Raw genomic sequence first — 18,162 nt, 5'->3', positions numbered from 1 at the left:
TTGTTTTTTTTTAATTACAACCATCATTTACTAATTGAGAAGTTTTGAGAACTCTTTGATCTGTCAATCAGTAACTTATTAGCAGTTATTATCAGTAGCATATTAAAATATGATTTTCATAAGAATATTTTATCCTTAGAGTTTGTACAGAATCACTCCAGTTTTCTGATAGATAAGTATGTTTCTGGAGTGAATGTTTAAATCTTTGGAGAAGTTGACCTTGAAATCATAGAGATTCTACAGTCTCTGCCTCCTGAGTTCTGGAATTACAGGTGAGCGTCACCACACCCATTTCTCAATCCATTTTTGAAGTTAATAATTTTGATACAATTTTGCTGATCCATCTTCAATAATGCTGCTCTGCTTGCATGTCTCTTTGTATGTTACTAGGCATTTCTCCTACAATGCCATATCATATTTAGTATGTATAGAAATTAGAGGAATTAGTCTCCTTTTCCAATTCCTTCTAAAATAAGTTGGTGATTGTGTTTTTATCTCTATGAATTAATATGTTCAGCACACAAAATTATGTAAATATATTTTCAATGAAGTGTATATTTACAATACTATCACTTACAATTTCTATTACAAATATAGAAACTTTACATAAAGTATAATATATAGAAAGTTTAAATACAGTAAAAAATATATAAGTATACATACATGTGGTATACTTTAGGATGCGGTGACCTATGAGGATGTGCATGTGAACTTCTCTTGGGAAGAGTGGGCTTTACTGGATTCTTCTCAGAAGACTCTCTATAAGGATGTGATGCTGGAAACCTACTGGAACCCTTCTTGTAAAGGTAATTATGAGAATTTTCTTTCACTTTTGAACTCAAGGGATCAAGCCTTTCTTAAAGCTAGATGCTCTTTTGTGACTTTGATTATGAAAGTGCAAGAATGTATTGAATACATCAGGTATTGCTCTAAGGTTCTCTGAAGGTAATAATGTAAATTTTGCATAATTTCCAGTAATATACATTTTCTGGTGCTGTATTTTAGGCTACAATTGGGAAGACCACAGTATTGAAGATCATTGTGAAAGTTCTAGAAGACATGGGCGGTAATTTTAATGTACAAGCCAATTCATGTGTGCTTCTGAGGATATTTTAATGTACCCTGAAGTTTTAATGAAAAAAAAATTATGCAAACAAGCACAGTTTTGTGAGGATTATTAAATTCTCACACCACTTTACACTTCAATGTCTGAGTATTCTACTTGAGTATTGCAGAGTATTCTACTAAGAGACAAAGAAAGGGAATGAGGCATTAGCAGATATTATAATTTTAATCATAGCCACATGAGAACTATGTTTTTAACTCTCATTCACTTAGGTTTACACCATTCCAGTATACACATTGATTGGGGTTTTAGTGCATCTCCAAGACCTGTTATAAGCAAATCATTCATAGTTTAGTCAGAGGGGCAGTTTATGAGTGTCAGGAAGGCTGTTGTTGTCAAGAAACTTGAATCCCTATACCACATGTGCGAGAAACAAGAAGTTAAACTGTGAATGCATTGTATACAACTTTTCTTTGTTATTCTTCCTTTAATAGGTATATCAAGAATCTTTCTGTGTATAAGCCACATGATCCTAAGGGATATGGAAAGAAGAAGTATACCTCTCTCTTTCCAAAAGCACTTGGAAGATATTTAGTCAACCCAACTATGAGAAGATGGGGTTAATGTGATACAAGTTTACAAGTAATTGGTTTTACAGCTTCAGTGGGAATTCATCAAAATGCTGTCATTGGAGAAAAGCCCTATGAATATGAGGAATGTGGAAAATCTTCTATGTGTTCTGGTTTACTTTGCACATATATTATGAATCACAGAGTAGCAAAATATGAATGCAATCAATATGGGAAAGCTCTGAATTCTCTTCAAAGACATGAAAAATATCATATGGGAAAAGGAACTGTAAAATGTAAGCCTAGTTGTAAAATCGTTACCCATCACAGGTACCTTCAAATATACAAGAAAACCTATAACGAGGAGTATCTCATGAATGTAATGAATGTGATGAAGCCTCTTTAGAATTACAGCAAAGAACTCATTTGGAAACGAAATCAAATGAATATAACCAAGAAGATAAAGTCTTTGCATGTCACAGTCATCAAGTAGGTAGTCCTAATACTAGGGAGAAAAAGTATAAATGTCACCAATGTGGTAAATCTCTTGCATGTCCCAGTCATCTTCAAATACATGAAAGAACTCCAAACTCTATGAATGTGATCAGTGTGGTAAAGCTTTTACATGTTTCCGTACTCTCCAAATACATAAAAAATTTCATACTGGAAGGAAGCTGTATAAATGTAATCAATGCAGTAAAGCCTATGCAAATAACAGTGCTCTTCAAATACATGAAAGTATTCATGTATTCATACTGGAGGGTCACCCTAGGAATGTGCTCAATGTGGTAAAGTCTTTACACGGAAAAAATTCATACTGGAGAGAAACCATATAAATGTACTCAATGTGGTGAAGTCTTTGCACATCATAATACTCTCAAGTACATGAAAGGATTCATACTGGAGAGAAACCATATAAATGTAATCAATGAAGTAAAGCCTTTGCACATAAAGGTTCTCTTGACAAGCATGAAAGACATCATACTGGAGAGAAACCTTATGAATATTGTCAATGCGGTAAAGCGTTTGCATGTAAGAGGTATCTTAAAATACATGAAAGAACTCATACTGGAGAGAAGTCATATGAATGTACTGAATGTGGTAAAGCCTTTGCAAGTAGCAGTCAGCTTAAGAAGCATGAAAGAATTCATACTGGAGAGAAACCCTATGAATGTATTCATTGTGGTAAAGTCTTTGGAAGTAACAGTCATCTTGGGAACCATGAAAGAATTCATACTGGAGAGAAACCCCATGAATGTAGTCAGTGTGGAAAAACTTTTGCATATTGCAGGAGTCTTGACTTGCATAGAAAAAAATCATGCTGGAGAGAAATGATATGAATGCAGTCAATGTGGTAAAACCTTTGCACGTAACAATCTTCTACACAGGCATGAAAGAAGTCATACTGGATAGAAAGCCTGTGAATGTAATCCATGAGGTAAAGCCTTTGCATGTCTTAGTACTCTTCAAAAGCATGAAAAGGTTCATACTGACAAAATGTTTCCCAGAAAATTAATAAATGAGGTATAGTTCTGCATACCATATTAATTTTCCTCACTGAGCTCTCACTGGCACATGAGTAAGATTAGAACAGTTCCATCATTAAAACATTATTTCCTTGTCAAATTGTAGACATATTGTCATCCAAAAATAAAGGAATACAGGACTATTTGAATAATAAAATCTATTTACAAATGAAAATGATATTCATGCTGTCATTTTTTTATACTATATTACTTTATTCTGACAAGTATTTGCTCTTAACAATTTCTCAGAAACACAAATGAATGCCAGAGAATTGTCTCCGTGAGTAAAAGTTGTTGGTTCTAAGCTTCATGACCTGAGTTCCTTTTCTTGAATACCCACCTTACTCATGCAAGTTTTTCTCTGCATACTACAGTTTGGTTGTATGCACACTGACATACCAACACATAATATAAGTATTGTTGAATTCAAAATAAGGGACAATGAGTTATGGCACATGAACACTATGTCACAGGCGTATACATACAGTTAGAAAGTTTTAAAGAGATGAAACTAACAAAGCAAAGAAATGAACCAAAATATTGAGAACATAGAATATGATTACCAGTTGTAATTAGTGTGTGTGTGTGTATGTGTGTGTGTGTGTAGTTTGTTTAAGTCCATATATTAAAAATACCTTTCTTTATCTCAATGTTAGTTGTTTTAAATTAAATAAATTGGTGTGCATTGTCAGAACATGGTTTTGGAATTCAGTCATGTGAGAAGAATTCTGAGTGCTTGTGAGAACACTCCAAAAAAACAAGACAGAATTCTTTTGACCTCAGTTTCTTTGAAGCAAATGATCATTCTTGGACTGTATTTCTGTGCTCCTCCCAGGTGTTGCACATAGGAGTTATATTCACTGCTTATTACTCATTATTACTTGATGTTGTTATTCAGTTAAGTATCCTTCATGTGTTTCTATGCAAAACAAACAAACAAAAAAAAAAACCAACACATGTTTCTGTACCATGAGGCCCATTTTTTTCACTGTATATACCTTGACCTAATTAGAACTGTAGTATTGTCTTACGGCTTGACAATCTCATAACACTGCTCTCTTCCTTTCCTTTAGGTATAGTCTCTGCAGATATTTTGGAAGCTCTTCATGCATCTATCAGGTGAATTCAGACTATCAGGTGTCCACAAAGGGTTTTTTAGTGTCCTAAAGAAAAACAGAAGTGTAGCCTCAGCTCCAGTGACTTTCTAAAACTGGGTCCTTCCTTTGACTTGGCATTACATCTTTTCGAATGAACATGACCTTGAGTTTTTTCAGATAACTCCCAAAGCATTCTTTAGTTCTGATGTCATTTGTGCCCAAATTTTTTTTTAAATCAAAGAATATATACATGATAAAATATTGTGAGAAATACATATTTCTCTTCTCCCCATTCTTTATTTTTCAATAATGTTTAAGTTGACAATTAGCACTTTCCACTAAAGATTGACCCTGAGGGTTATATGGAATGCCTGTAACGTGGGGTATATCAAACTCTTGGCAATGTGCCCTAATGGGCTTCTCAATGTATACAGGATATTTGTCAGTTTTTAATATTTTTCAGGGCCCTAAAAGAGCAAAAGCTCTGAGCAAAAATGTAAAAACATTCTTAACTGCTTCTTCTGGTAGGGGATTAGCAAAAATGAGCAATGAAGAAGTGCCCACATAGACATGAACATACTTCAGCTTCTCAAAACTGGGGGCACAAGTAACATCCATTTACCAAATATGATTTGGCAATTATCCTGGGTAAGTCACAAGAGAGTAAAGGGATGATATGTTATTTTACATGTGAATGGCATTCCTTAACTGTCAATTCAATCTGCTTTTTGGGTAGTGAAAGCCATTTGTTCAGTGCTAAAGCATTTTGGGGGAAAGCTTGCATAAGATTCTTACTTCCTTTAGGTTGTTATTTCCTATGAAAAAGGATAGGGAACTGCCTTTGTATTTCCCTCAAACAAAGGTCCTGGAAGATTAGAATGTGTCCTAATATGGACAAAATCAACTGGATTCTCTTGAGGCTGTAATGGTTAACATTGTAAAGTAATGTAAATCATGTGTAATTCCAACTGTTGTACTGAATAATCTGTGCAGGTAAAACTATGTGAAGCGTCTTTAGAGATAAGGGTACCCTTACCATGTTTTGTGGCATCTGTATACACTACTTGTGCAGAGGGTATCTGCTGATGTTGGGCTCTGTTAGAAAATAGAATATTACATTTTGATTAAAATAAGTAAGTTTACTGGAAAAAGGATGACTATCAATTTGAAAGGGATATTGCCGGGAGACATAGCCTCAGCCATGGCCTTGTGGGTATTTCCTAGCTTACATAAACAATCCTGAGAGAACATTCGTGGTCATAGCAGTAAGAATGTTTATGGGAAAAGAGAACACTGTGACTGATGGTTCCAGGAACTGAAGATTGCCACCTGACTTTCAGAGAGTCCCCGGGCTCTTCCCCCCTCTCTTGGAGCCTCATCTTGCTTATGCTTATATTGCCACTCTTGAATAACATTTTTAGAGCTTGATCAGTATGATTGACTTGCTCTCATTCTTCCTGTCTCCTTTCCTCCCACTCTCTCACTCCCTTGCCCTGGGTCCCCACTGATTATCCCTGAAGGTCGGGGCAGGATATGTTGCAAAAGCCAGTGCTAAGTTATCTGACACAAACATTAATATTTCCAGTTGTTTTTATCATAAGGAATACAAATTTATAGTTGCTCTTGACCAAATCCTTGTTTGTTCTGAGACGTACCTAGACAGTTCCAAAACCATAAACCAGCATGGAATCATAAATTGGCTCATTATCCCAGAATAATTCCATAAAGATGCTGGGAGAAAAAATAACTAACAACATAGGAAGAGTAACGAGAAATGAGATATGCAGAAATGGAGCCTTTTCAAGTGCACCTCCCCTTGCTCCAATGCTAAATATGCACAATCAATGCATTCTCTAGGAGACGAAGGATCAATATTCCCTTAAAGCACACCAAATAAAGGTTGGAGTTTAATGTCAGAATTTTTAACATACAACTAACTCAATTCCCATCTCTTAGCAGTTTTTGAAAACCATTTAGTGTAAGATCTCTACACCTTGAAGAATGATTGCTGAAGACTATCAATTCTCCTAGATTTAAGATTGGAGTAGTGTGTTGAATTTTATTGAAGTTTGCAAGCAGGAAGGTGTTTTTGTTTTTGGTTTTGGATTTGGTTTTTCGAGACAGGGTTTCTCTGTGTAGCCCTAGTTGTCCTGGAACTCACTCTGTAGACCAGGCTGGCCTCAAACTCTGAAATCTGCCTGCCTCTGCCTCCCAAATGCTGGGATTAAAGGTATGAGCCACCACTGCCTGGCAGAAATTTTTGACACAAAATTGGGATACTTGTCATTCTTTAAGGTAAAATTTCCAAATGATTTCGTTTTATTGTTTCAGACAAGTTAAGAGAAGGTAAACTAAAAGCATTTTTTGAACAATCTTTAGGATACAATGGTATAGTGTAGAAACAGTCCATTAAGTCTAACATTATAAGAGGACTGCTCCTTAGGAAATAGTAACAGTTGTTGGAAGGCTTGGTTGTAAAGGTCCCATTAACTTCATGGTGGCATTTACTGAACATGGATCCTGCAGAATATGCCATTTTTCTGACCACTCTTAATCACAAAATAGGTGAATTCCATGGACTGTCACAGTATGCTCTTTTTCCAAGTGTTCCAAGAGTAACTCCTGGGTGGCAAATATGTTTTTCTTCTAAGGGGCCATGTTGACGTTTACTCAACATAGATCTGTGGGAAAACCCTGCTTATTAAAGTTGAATGCTACCAAGTGTTCTGAGCTCTGTGCAATATGGCAGACTGCCTACATTGATGGCACTCCCCTTTCTCTGACCTTGTTTGAGGTGTTAAAAAACCCACATACTTATACATGCAGAGTCTAACACAGCCTTAGATTACAAGTTCAACTCTCTCCTGATAAATAGCAGTTAAGCTAGTATCTGAGATTCTTAGAATACATCTCTATGTTCATGACACATTTTGGTCCTGTAAACCTTCAGCCAATGACCTATGCAAATCCTAGATATTCTCACTCCTGTCCCCAAAATTGTTTATGCCTTGAATCACCCCAAGTAAAGTTGATCTTCCTTTGCATAACTGGTCCTGGTGTCACCATTTCCATACATACCGCCAGTGTTTCCAAACTCCCCAGCCATTGTCTCTGCTCCCTTTGCCCTCATGGACCAACATCAGCTGATGATCCACAGGGGAAGGGGGTGGCACCTAGATTCTGCAGCAAATGTCATTTTTCTAATCACCAAAATGGGAGAATTTCATAGACGGTTGTTCCAAGAATAATGACTGGGTCGCTACTCTTTTCTTTTTTAAGGGTCTGTTCATTCACTCACATGGGATCCTCAGAAAGCCAGGTTATAGGGTCAGGTCAGTATGACATTTTGTGGCAGATCTGGGAGAAATACGCCAAATCTTGTCTATTAGATTATAGATGGGATTTAAAATTTCAGTGTTTTCCTGCATCTTTTCACATACCATTTCCAGAAATACATAAATTAACTGCCAGCACTGCAGCTCATATGCAGGACCCTTTGGTGAATAGCTAAGCCCCCCTCACATCACAGCTGGGATAGGAGGCTTTTGGGGCGACCTCCCCACTAAGAAGATTATGGGGCTGACATCCTTACTTATAATGTGGAAAGAACCTGATTGACCCTCATCAGTTTCCTAATTAATGATTTTTAAACTTTGTTGAAGCCCATGGGAAAGTTCTACTACTTAGATCTTTGCTTGAGTGCACTGAAGAGACCAGTGGGAGGGCCAAGATTGATAAGAAAGAACTAAAATATTGGTTCCAGGATCCAGCAATCCCTCAAATTTCTTGCCAATTATCCACAGAAGCATGGTGGGTCCCTCTTTAGTAATTCCATTCAGCACATGTCTGAGGACCCAAAACATTCTGAGCCCTGTTCCTAAGCAGACATTACCCAGCTAAACAATGGCACTGGAATAAATAACATTTGAGCAATCCAGTGGCCTTTTCCTAAAGTTTAAAGGTAAGCAGGAGCAGAAGCCATCAGGTTAATCTGACCAATATAATTCCAATCCATAACTCCTAGAAAAATCTGCAATCCCTTCATGGTCACACTACTTTTGCCTGTAATCATTTGAGCTACTTCCTGTGGCAAATGCCCAAATTTATCAGTAGGTATGGTTCAGAGCTAGTTTCTGGTGTTAGCATCAATCTGGAGGCAGCACTGGAGTAATATCTGGGACTATCCGAGGTTGACCTGGAATGTTTGGGTGCATGGGAATATTATGAACTAATGAGGGCTGTTGGATATACATTTACTCCTGAGGATACTTCTGAGTTATTATTGGATGCACTCCAAATTTTGGTGGTGCCTTGGGCTGTCACCCATTCTCCCTGAGACAAGCATCATTCTTCACAACCACTCAGGCATCATAACTCTTTTACCGAATGATTTCTTTGTTTATAGTGAGAGCATAAACTTGGAATCTTAGCCATCATGACCTGAAGAGCATTCTGTTGTCTTTGCAGACATTGTCATTTAAAATGTACAAGATGACCACATGTAAAACATACATTACCATTATTTTGCTTCTTGGATGTCTAGTGATAATTGAAACACCCTTTGGCCTTGGAGGGCAGCAGCAGAGAGAACTCTTTAGCATATGAAATCCAATATGAACAGAGAAGAAGATGTAATCCTCTTTTTGTTTCTTTTTTCTAAGAGTGATGGGATTCTGGCATGTAGCATCAGCATTCTCATATGTTGTTTTACAGTTATTCTTGTCTCTTCATCAACCACCAGGTGATTGGCTGCCTACAAAAGATGGGAAACAAAATCTTGATATTGCTCATCAGGCCACTGGGTAACTTTAGAAAGTTTCTCTGTCTTTTCCAGAATCCAGAAATTATGCCCTACTTATAAAGCCAAAGCATCGATTTGTCCATATACCCCAGGAGAACATATAGTCTATAACTGAGCATCAAAAGCTCTGGACATTATTTGGATGGTTTCTGGTAGCTTGGTCCTGGCATCTTTCTGAATTAATCAGTCTTCACCACGTTAAGTAAGATCTTCCAGTCAGAGGGAAGAAAAGCTTCCCCAGAAATACAATCAAGGACAGCCAATGTAAAAAGGTAGTCTACATTGAACAGAAGTCTGCTTTTGTCGCTCAATAGTCTTAAGTTAAATGGATATATAGTTTCTACTCATTGCCTCTGGTTATCATAGTGAAGTGTTTCACTCACTGCTGTCATCTTCCACTTCCTGGACACCATGCCGTGCTTCCTGATTTGGAGACTTGTACTCTGACTTAGAAGAATTTAATTATTTTATTGTAGGATAAGAAACATGTTTAATAGCCTCACTAAGAGATGCACTAAAGCAGCAAAGAAGTTTCTCTGCTATCAGGAAGTGTACTTGATGGGTAGGTTTTAGGAGCAGAGGAAATTGGACCCAGTGGTTAGGGAGCAAAACCCTCAGCCTCATTACTGGGAGAGACATTATATAATGTATTTTCAGCTTCTAGTTTCTCTTCCATTCCAGTGTTCTGCTTTTTCCTTTTAAATTTTAATTGTGTCATTTTTATCTATTACTGTCTTTATTTTTTTCACAAGCTAAAAATCATCACTAGGAGTTTTTTTCTGATCATCTTGTACCTAATTCTTACTGAATTGTTCATCTTAACTGGGTCAACCTCTGTGATCCAGAGATTCCCACTACAGGGAAAGAAGACTGACGTTCACTGATGAATTCCAGGTATTTTATCAAGTAATAATGTCCCACTTTAACTCCTTCCTCCAGTAATGGAGTTCACAGAACTTCTAAAAACAAATGTTGATCCTTTGATCCTGTCTCCCCTAAACTTACTTTCAGTGTACACTTCTGCCTTTTTATGCTTGCCTCCATAGGATTGCAAAGAGTCCCTTGCCATTAATCTCCCTCATCCCTTAAATCACTATGTTTTAGATCCCTCTTCTTGGTATATGCCACCTGTTAGCACTGATCCTTACAGGGCCAACACTACCCGACATGGCTGTAAGGCATGAAATCGGGGTAGTTGGAGCAGCCACAGCAAGACTGACATATTAAAAAGCTAACTTCATTTATCTATTCCTTCTTGGACTCATCAGATATGATTAATATTCTCAGTGAAACTTCAGAAAAATAAAAATGTTTAGCATATAAGTATATACTAGTTGATGTATTTAAAACTATAGAAGAAGACATGGCATTGGAAAATCCAATCTTGCCTCACTCACTCACAGAGAAACTTATTTCTGATGTCAAAGGACCATATTACTTCAAGGCATAGTCCTACCACCTCTTAGCCAACCTCATCAAACCTGCCAAAACAGAAACATACATTTTAGATTCCTTCCCAACACACATTCCTGCTAAATCCTGCACCATGCCTGCCTGGATGCTGCCATGTTCCCACCTTGGTGATAATGGACTGAACCTCTGAACCTGTAAGCCAGTGTCAATTAAATGTTGTCCTTATAAGACTTGGTCTTGATGTCTGTTTGCAGCAGTAAAACCCTAGGACAATTGCTTTTCAAAAAAAAAAAAAAAAAAGTCTCACATAACCAAATGATGTTTAGTGAATTACAACAGTGATGCCTATATAAGGTAGTGTCAATGGTGAATTGCCAGGGCCCAGCCAGGCTGTTCTTTTTGGTTCTTCTTGAGGCAGAGGGGGGTGGAAGAGTGTTGTTGGGGGTAAGACTTAGTCTTATGAGATATTTAGGGTTGCTGTTTAATAATAAAACATTTACCTATCTTAAGTCTAAGTCACTTTGCTATTGTAGCTGACCTTCCTGGGTTCTTTTGGGTGAGAAACTACAGTCTCTGACACTTAGCACCTCATTATAAAAGAGCAGGGAATGATTAAGTAAGATAGAGCTGCACAGTTTCTGGGAGTAAAATAGCCAAGTCTGCTGGTTGAAGTCACAGGAAGAAAGAGGGACACGTTGAACAGTGGTTTTAGATTTTATTTCTAAGTTCTTAGTTCTCCAAAAAGATTCTATAAAAGTCCTCCAAAAAGTTCACCCTGCTCTCTTCTTTTCCTAATCTTGCTCTTTCCTTCTGCTCTGATGTAACAATAAATCCTAATCTCCTTACTCTCAATCCCTTTATTCCCAGTGCTATGCCCTTACTTCTAAATTCTTCCTGAGTTCAGTTCAGTTCATTTCTGTACAGTTCTCCCTCTCTCTCTTTGTTCTTATCACTTACACATTTTTCAGAATACATGATCACATGGTGAAAAGTTGACCACAAGTTTACACATAAATTCAAATCATAAATTGAATAAAAAGGGAGTGGGGGAGGGGTAGTCTGGTTTATTCTTCCATATCACTGTTCACCATCAAAAACAGACTGGACAGAAAAACAAGTCCTGGAATTTGAAGGCAAGAATTGATATAAAGACCATGGATTGATCACTTGCCCTTTATTTTTCCCCTTTTTGAGGAACTTGCCATATATCTTGATTTTATACTTTGACATAATAAATATATTCAACGCACTTTGATCTTACCCCTTTCAAGAAAAACACTGGAATTTCAAGACTAACCTGTAAGCTTAGATTTCTCAAAACCTACTTTAATTAGGGTTCTTTAATGCTTCAACCTCTCTTCTAGCCCATCAACCAAAGATGGGAAGAAAAATGGTTAATAGGACAAGGGCATTATGAACCTGTTTAGAAGTAGTTCTTTGGGGTGATTCCAATCTTCATTGTCAGGATATAGCATTCCAGTCCAACAGCAAACACCAAACATCAATCAATAGCACCAGCTGGATCGAGCAGAAACTGGAAGGCTCTGCCAAATCAGCACAAGTCAGAATTGGCAAATAGCAACCAGAATACCATGAGAAGTTCACTGGTGTGTTTCTATGAAGTCAGGACAAGAGAAGATCAGAGAAGACCAGCAAAGCATTGTAAGGGGTAGCAATGCAAGAGCATTCTCTCACAAGGGTTCTTGTGGTACTGTGAAAGGCAGCCTGTTTTCTGGTTGATCTAGGTTTAAACCCCAGAAACCTAGCAGATAACTCTGCAAGGAATGGAAGTAAGTTTGCCAAGCTCCCAGACACCAGGCTCAAAACACTAGGCCCCAGCTCCATAATTCTGTGGCCCTCAGTCACATAAGGCAACAGCCCAAGTCCCTGGTATTCCATCTGGACTCCACCCCCACAGTTACCTGGCAACAGCCATGTAGAAAGGCCCAGTCCACTATAAAAGGGGGTGTTTGACTCACTTCTCCCTCTCATGCTCTCTTACTCTTTGCTCTTGCTTCCTGCTTGCTTCTCTCCCACACCTTTAATCCTTCTGGATAGGATTCTTTTATACAGTTTTGGGGTGGGTTAGGGTCTGACAATGGTTACTTCTCATTGGCTTGGTCTGAGAGCTTGGGGAAACCTTATTTGCATGTGGGAGGATTTGGTGTTGCTCCTACAAGACTGATGGCCACACACCTCTCTGCAGGGAGCTGTGGAAGGCTGTAGCTAGGGCCCAAGGGCCATGGCCAAACACTTGCCATTCCTTGCAGGTGAAAGTCACCTACTGGGTCTCTGGGGTTCAAAGCCTGCACTTGACCAGGGACCAGGCTGCCTGTGCACAGCTCACCACCCCACAACTCCCCCTTTTTCTTTATAAGGGAGAGGTGTTGCCAGAACAGCTGTCTCCTATGTTGGGAATAGTTTGATACTGAAACAAGACCTGATTGGTAGTGATTTTTGCAATGCTACTCATCTGCATCTGTTTAACCAAAACATCCTCTCATAAGAGCTTCCAGAAAAAAAATCACATGACACAAGTAAGTCTCCAAACAAACCAGAAATTTACACTTCACTAACCTTGGCCAAATTGTGAGTTTCTGGCCATCCAGAGCAACAAAAACATCCTATGTCAAACACACATGTACACACACACACACACAATGTGTTGAAGTACAGGAAGGAATCAGATAATTTGTGGGTCAGAATTCTGCCAAATAGTGGTGGATACTTGCTTATGGGAAGTAAATTTTGTTTCCTTTAAATACAGCCATTGCTTGGCTTGTGCTATAAGATCAAGAATTGACAAATGGGATCTCATAAAATTGCAAAGCTCCTGTAAGGCAAAAGACACTGTTAATAAGACAAAAAAGCACACCAACAGATTGGGAAAGGACATTTACCAATCCTAAATCTGATAGGGGACTAATATCCAAAAAATACAAAGAGCTCAAGAAGCTGGACTCCAGAGATTCAAAGAACCCCATTAAAAAATGGGGTACAGAGCTAAACAAAGAACTCTCAACTGAGGAATGCCAAAGGGCTGAGAAACACCTGAAAAATTTGTTCAACATCCTTAATCATCAAAGAAATGCAAATCAAAACAACAATGAGATTCCACCTCACACATGTCTGAATGGCTAAGATCAAAAATTCAGGGGACAGCAGATGCTGGCAAGGATGTGGAGAAAGAGGAACATTCCTCCATTGCTGGTGGGATTGCAGGCTTGTACAACTACTTTGGAAGTCAGTCTGGCAGTTCCTCAGAAAATTGGACATAGTACTACCGGAAGATCCAGCAATACCTCTCTGGGCATATACCCAGAAGATGTTCCAACTGGTAATAAGGAAACATGCTCCACTATGTTCATAGCAGCCCTATTTTGTTGGAGACCATACCATGAGAAAGCAAGCCTTTCACAGTCTCCCACCCTAACAAGCCAAATGGCCTTGTGCTAAGGAGCCGGTCGACACTCCCTCTTCCCTATCTCTTCCTGACTCCCAAGACTTCCAAGGACATGAGTTACATGCTGAGCCCAGCCTGACACCCAAGGCTGTTAAGGAGGATCCAAATTCTGGAGATAAGACGCAGAGTGCCCGCCGCCTGGAGCCTGACTTCGGCCTTCATGTCCCCAGATGCCCACTTCTTTGTTCTTTGTTAATTCCCCCTCAACCCTTCCCTATTCCCCTTGCTGTATGCTTAAAAACCCGGCGTTTCAGCCTAATAAACTGAGACCTTTATAGGACCCCCTTCGTGGTCTCCGCTTCTCCTTTCTCTCCCTCCCATTTTCTCCCAGGTTTGTGGTCCCCCTTGCACCCACGAATAACTAGGTCCTGCTGGACGGGACACTATTTATAATAGCCAGAAGCTGGAAAGAACCCAGATGTCCCTCAACAGAGGAATGGATACAGAAAATGTGGTACATTTACACAATGGAGTACTACTGAGCTATTAAAAACAATGAATTTATGAAATTCTTGGGCAAAAGGATGTATCTGGATGATATCATCCTGAGTGAGGTAACCCAATCACAAAAGAAGTCACTTGATATGCACTCACTGATAAGTGGATATTAGTCCAGAAACTTAGAATACCCAAGACACTATTTGCAAAACAGAAGAAAATCAAGAAGGAAGACCAAAGTGTGGATACTTCATTCCTCCTTAGAATAGGGAACAAAACATGGAAGGAGTTACAGAGACAAAGTTTGGAGCTAAGACAAAAGAATGGACCATCCAGAGACTACCCCACCCAAGGATCCATCCCATAATCAGCCACCAAACCCAGACACTATTGCATATGCCAGCAAGATTTTGCTGAAAGGACTCTGATATAGCTGTCTCCTGTGAGGCTGTGCCAGTGCCTGGAAAATACAGAAGTGGATGCTCACAGTCATCTATTGGATGGAACACAGGACCCCCAATGGAGGAGCTAGAGAAAGTACCCAAGGAGCTGAAGGGGTCTGCAACCCTATAGGAGGAACAACAATATGAACTAACTAGTATCCCCAGAGCTCGTGTCTCTAGCTGCATATATAGCAGAAGATGGCCTAGTTGGCCATCATTGGGAAAAGAGACCCCTTGGTCTTGCAAACTTTATATGCCCCAGTACTGGGGAATGCCAGGGCCAAGAAGTGGGAGAGGGTGGGTAGGAGAGCAGGGCGGGGGAGGGTATAGGGACCTCAAGTCCAAGTGGATCAAGGATGTCAGCTGAAACCCAGATACACTGAATATAATAGAAGAGAAAGTAAAAAAGAGCCTCAAACACATCGACATGGGTAGAAATTTCCTAAACAGAATCCCAATGGCTCAGGCTCTAAGATCAACAATTGATAAATGGAACATTATGAAACTCAAATTCTTCTGTTAAAGCAAAAGACAAATCAGCAACCTTCAGATCGGGGAAAAAACCTTCACTAACCCTATATCTGATAGAAGGCTAGTGTCCAAAATATATAAAGAACTCAAGAACCTACCTCCAAAAAACCAAGCAACCTAATCAAGAAATGGGGTATAGAGCTAAACAGAGAATTCACAACAGAGGAATCTTGAATGGCAGAGAAGCACTTAAAGAAATGTTCAAAGTCCTCAATCATCTGAGAAATGGAAATCAAAACAATTCTGAGAGTCCACCTTACTCCAATCAGGATGGCTGAGATCAAAAACTCAAGTGACAACACAAGCTGTCAAGGATGTCAAGAAAGAAGGACACTACTCCATTGCTGGTGGGATTGCAAACTGGTACAGAGTGGTTACTCTGGAAATCAATCTGGCGGTTCCTCAGAACTAATACTATTCAATATTTAGATTTAGGAATAGCTATGGATTAAGGTAAACAAGTCTGTAAAGCTCTCATTGTCCGGTTCATATTTTCTAACCACTATGGTGTAAATAAATTCATTCCAAAACTTCATTCTTTTGTGCTATAATTCTTGTAGGACACATTTTAGTAGAAAAATAAGTAATTTTAGACTCAATGATGAATCCACATGACACACAAAGGCCTATTTTGGTCTGAATTCAAATACCTATAACTATTTTTGACTCTCAAAAAAAAAATGTGCAGGAACTATCCAATGCTGTCTCTCCTTCTATAGTTTTAAATAGATTGGTTACTGCATAATTAAATGTTAATTTATTTTTGATTTTGCTTAATTTGTACTGGAAATACCAGTCTCAGATCATGAGGCCATAAAGGAATTGGGAAATGAAGTTAGCTTTTTCACACACACTACATTCTCATCAAAATGGAGAGAATTAAAAATTATATTGATTAGTAAAATACTCAACAAATACATGTTCCCAGGGTTTAGTTTTTTGGGTTTTTTTTTTTTTTTTTTTTTTTGGTTTTGGTTTTTGTTTTTTTCCAGAAAATGGATATGTATCTAAAAGAAACTCTAGTTAGGAAGGTGAAGGAGCCATCACCTGAATAGATTTTGCCTGTATAAAGAAATTCATCTTATTTGCTTCTTCTGCCAATTTTAAAGTTTGATAATAACATTTATATTTATTCATGAAATTCTCTATGATGTCTTCATGATTGATATCCTTATCTTCCTTAATTGTTCTGTTAACAGTGCACATTAATAAGTGGTCCAAACTTGAACAGGGGTCTTTTCCTCTAATTTATATGTCCTTTCAATATCTTTTCAATACTTCTTCATCTAAAGTTCCATCTTCTGGAAACCAGGAGTTCTAAACAATTTACAAGTAATCTAACAGTTGTAGTTTTAATAATTGTATTCCTACTTAAAAAAAATAAGTTACTAGCTTAAAGACTTTCCTAGATCTGTTCCATTCTTCTCACTCACCTCCTTCCCTGAGGCTCTCATTCTCTTATGTTCTACCTGTCTTCTGGTTCCTGTTCAAAGCCTCTTCTAGAGATGGTGAGACCTGGAAGAATGATGGAGTCACTAAGTTAGGAAGATTAAAGTTTCATGTAATAGCCAGCTTTATTAAAGGCCCAGACTTTAAACTTTGATGTTTAAGAAAGGTCATTTGAAGCTGAGCGTGGTGGCGCACACCTTTAATCCCAGCACTTGGGAGGCAGAGGCAGGCGGATTTCTGAGTTCAAGGCCAGCCTGGTCTACAAAGTGAGTTCCAGGACAGCCAGGGCTACACAGAGAAACCCTGTCTCGAGAAAGAAAAAAGAAAAAAAAAGAAAAAGATCTCATGTGTTCAAGTTAGATCACAAAACAAATCACAAAGACTAGTCATGTGGAACAAAAATATTGTTCCACATAAGTATATAAAGGATAGTTTAACCAATATGATTAATAGGGATTAAATTCAGCTCTAACTGGTATACTGGAGGAAACAAAACAAAAAACAAACAAAAAGAACAATCAATCAAACAAACAAACAAAAACGTTTTGTGCAATGCATATTCAAATGCTTGTTTCTGTACCAGGAAATTTGGTTGAAGTCTTGCATTCAGGACGTTGCCATTTCTATGACGCATCTCCTGTCTCAATGTTGTGTAAAAATTGTTCTCCATCACTTGTGATTAAAAGCTAAACACCCAAATTTGTAGGCAAGTGAGTGTAAGGTGGTACTTCTGATTCCAGTGAAGAAGCAGGGAGAGAGGACTGATGATGAGGGACTTTCCATGAGGACATGGATAGAGCAGGAACAGCCACACCACCACTAAGATGGTAGGTAACAGGCCATGAGCCTGGGAAGTAGGCCAGTGTCAGGATTAGGTGGGTAAATTTAGATTGAACTAATGGAGAATCAGCTCAGCTATAGTGTCAGAAGTTCATAATAAAACTCAAAAGTTTCCATTTCATTATTTGGGAGCTAGAACAGGCATAGAAAAGCCCATACATTTACAACACAATCCAGGAACAATACTGTCTTTGTTTGTTTGTTTGTTTTTCAAAACAGGGTTTCTCTGTGTAGCCCTGGCTGTCCTGGAACTCACTCTGTAGACCAGGCTGGCTTTGAACTCAGAAATCCACCCGCCTCTGCCTCCCAAGTGCTGCTACAAAAGGCATGTGCCATCATGCCTGGCTCAATACTGTCTTTTTAAGAAATCTAGCTCAAAACAGTCATTTTCTTTGAGTGTTCACACAAGCACTCAAAACTCTCCTCTTGCCACCATTCCAGTACAGTGCTCCAATATACATTAATTAAATGTGTTTAATTTTAATTAAAAAGTAAAAATACACATGAAAAACCCTTTTAAAATAGA

At 38.4% G+C, this 18,162-nt stretch overlaps 1 long non-coding RNA gene and 1 pseudogene across 1 annotated transcript; one reads left to right on the top strand and one right to left on the bottom strand.

Annotated features, from left to right (window-relative positions):
- Positions 1 to 757: 757 nt before the first annotated feature.
- On the top strand, positions 758 to 3,064 carry LOC110303101 (uncharacterized; annotated as a pseudogene).
- Positions 3,065 to 4,163: 1,099 nt separating this feature from the next.
- On the bottom strand, positions 4,164 to 16,848 carry LOC147002693 (uncharacterized). Its single transcript, XR_015048444.1, has 4 exons — positions 16,781 to 16,848; positions 8,776 to 9,011; positions 5,295 to 5,353; positions 4,164 to 4,324 (listed from the first exon to the last, which is right to left on the bottom strand). It is a non-coding gene; the product is annotated as an uncharacterized LOC147002693 (long non-coding RNA).
- Positions 16,849 to 18,162: the final 1,314 nt, after the last annotated feature.

The sequence above is a fragment of the Mus caroli genome, unplaced genomic scaffold (genome assembly GCF_978045245.1).
Source record: "Mus caroli unplaced genomic scaffold, Mus_caroli_1 scaffold_9, whole genome shotgun sequence".
NCBI lineage: Eukaryota > Metazoa > Chordata > Mammalia > Rodentia > Muridae > Mus > Mus caroli.
The sequence above is the reverse complement of the archived record's forward strand: the minus strand, read 5'-3'. Positions and strand labels throughout refer to the sequence as shown.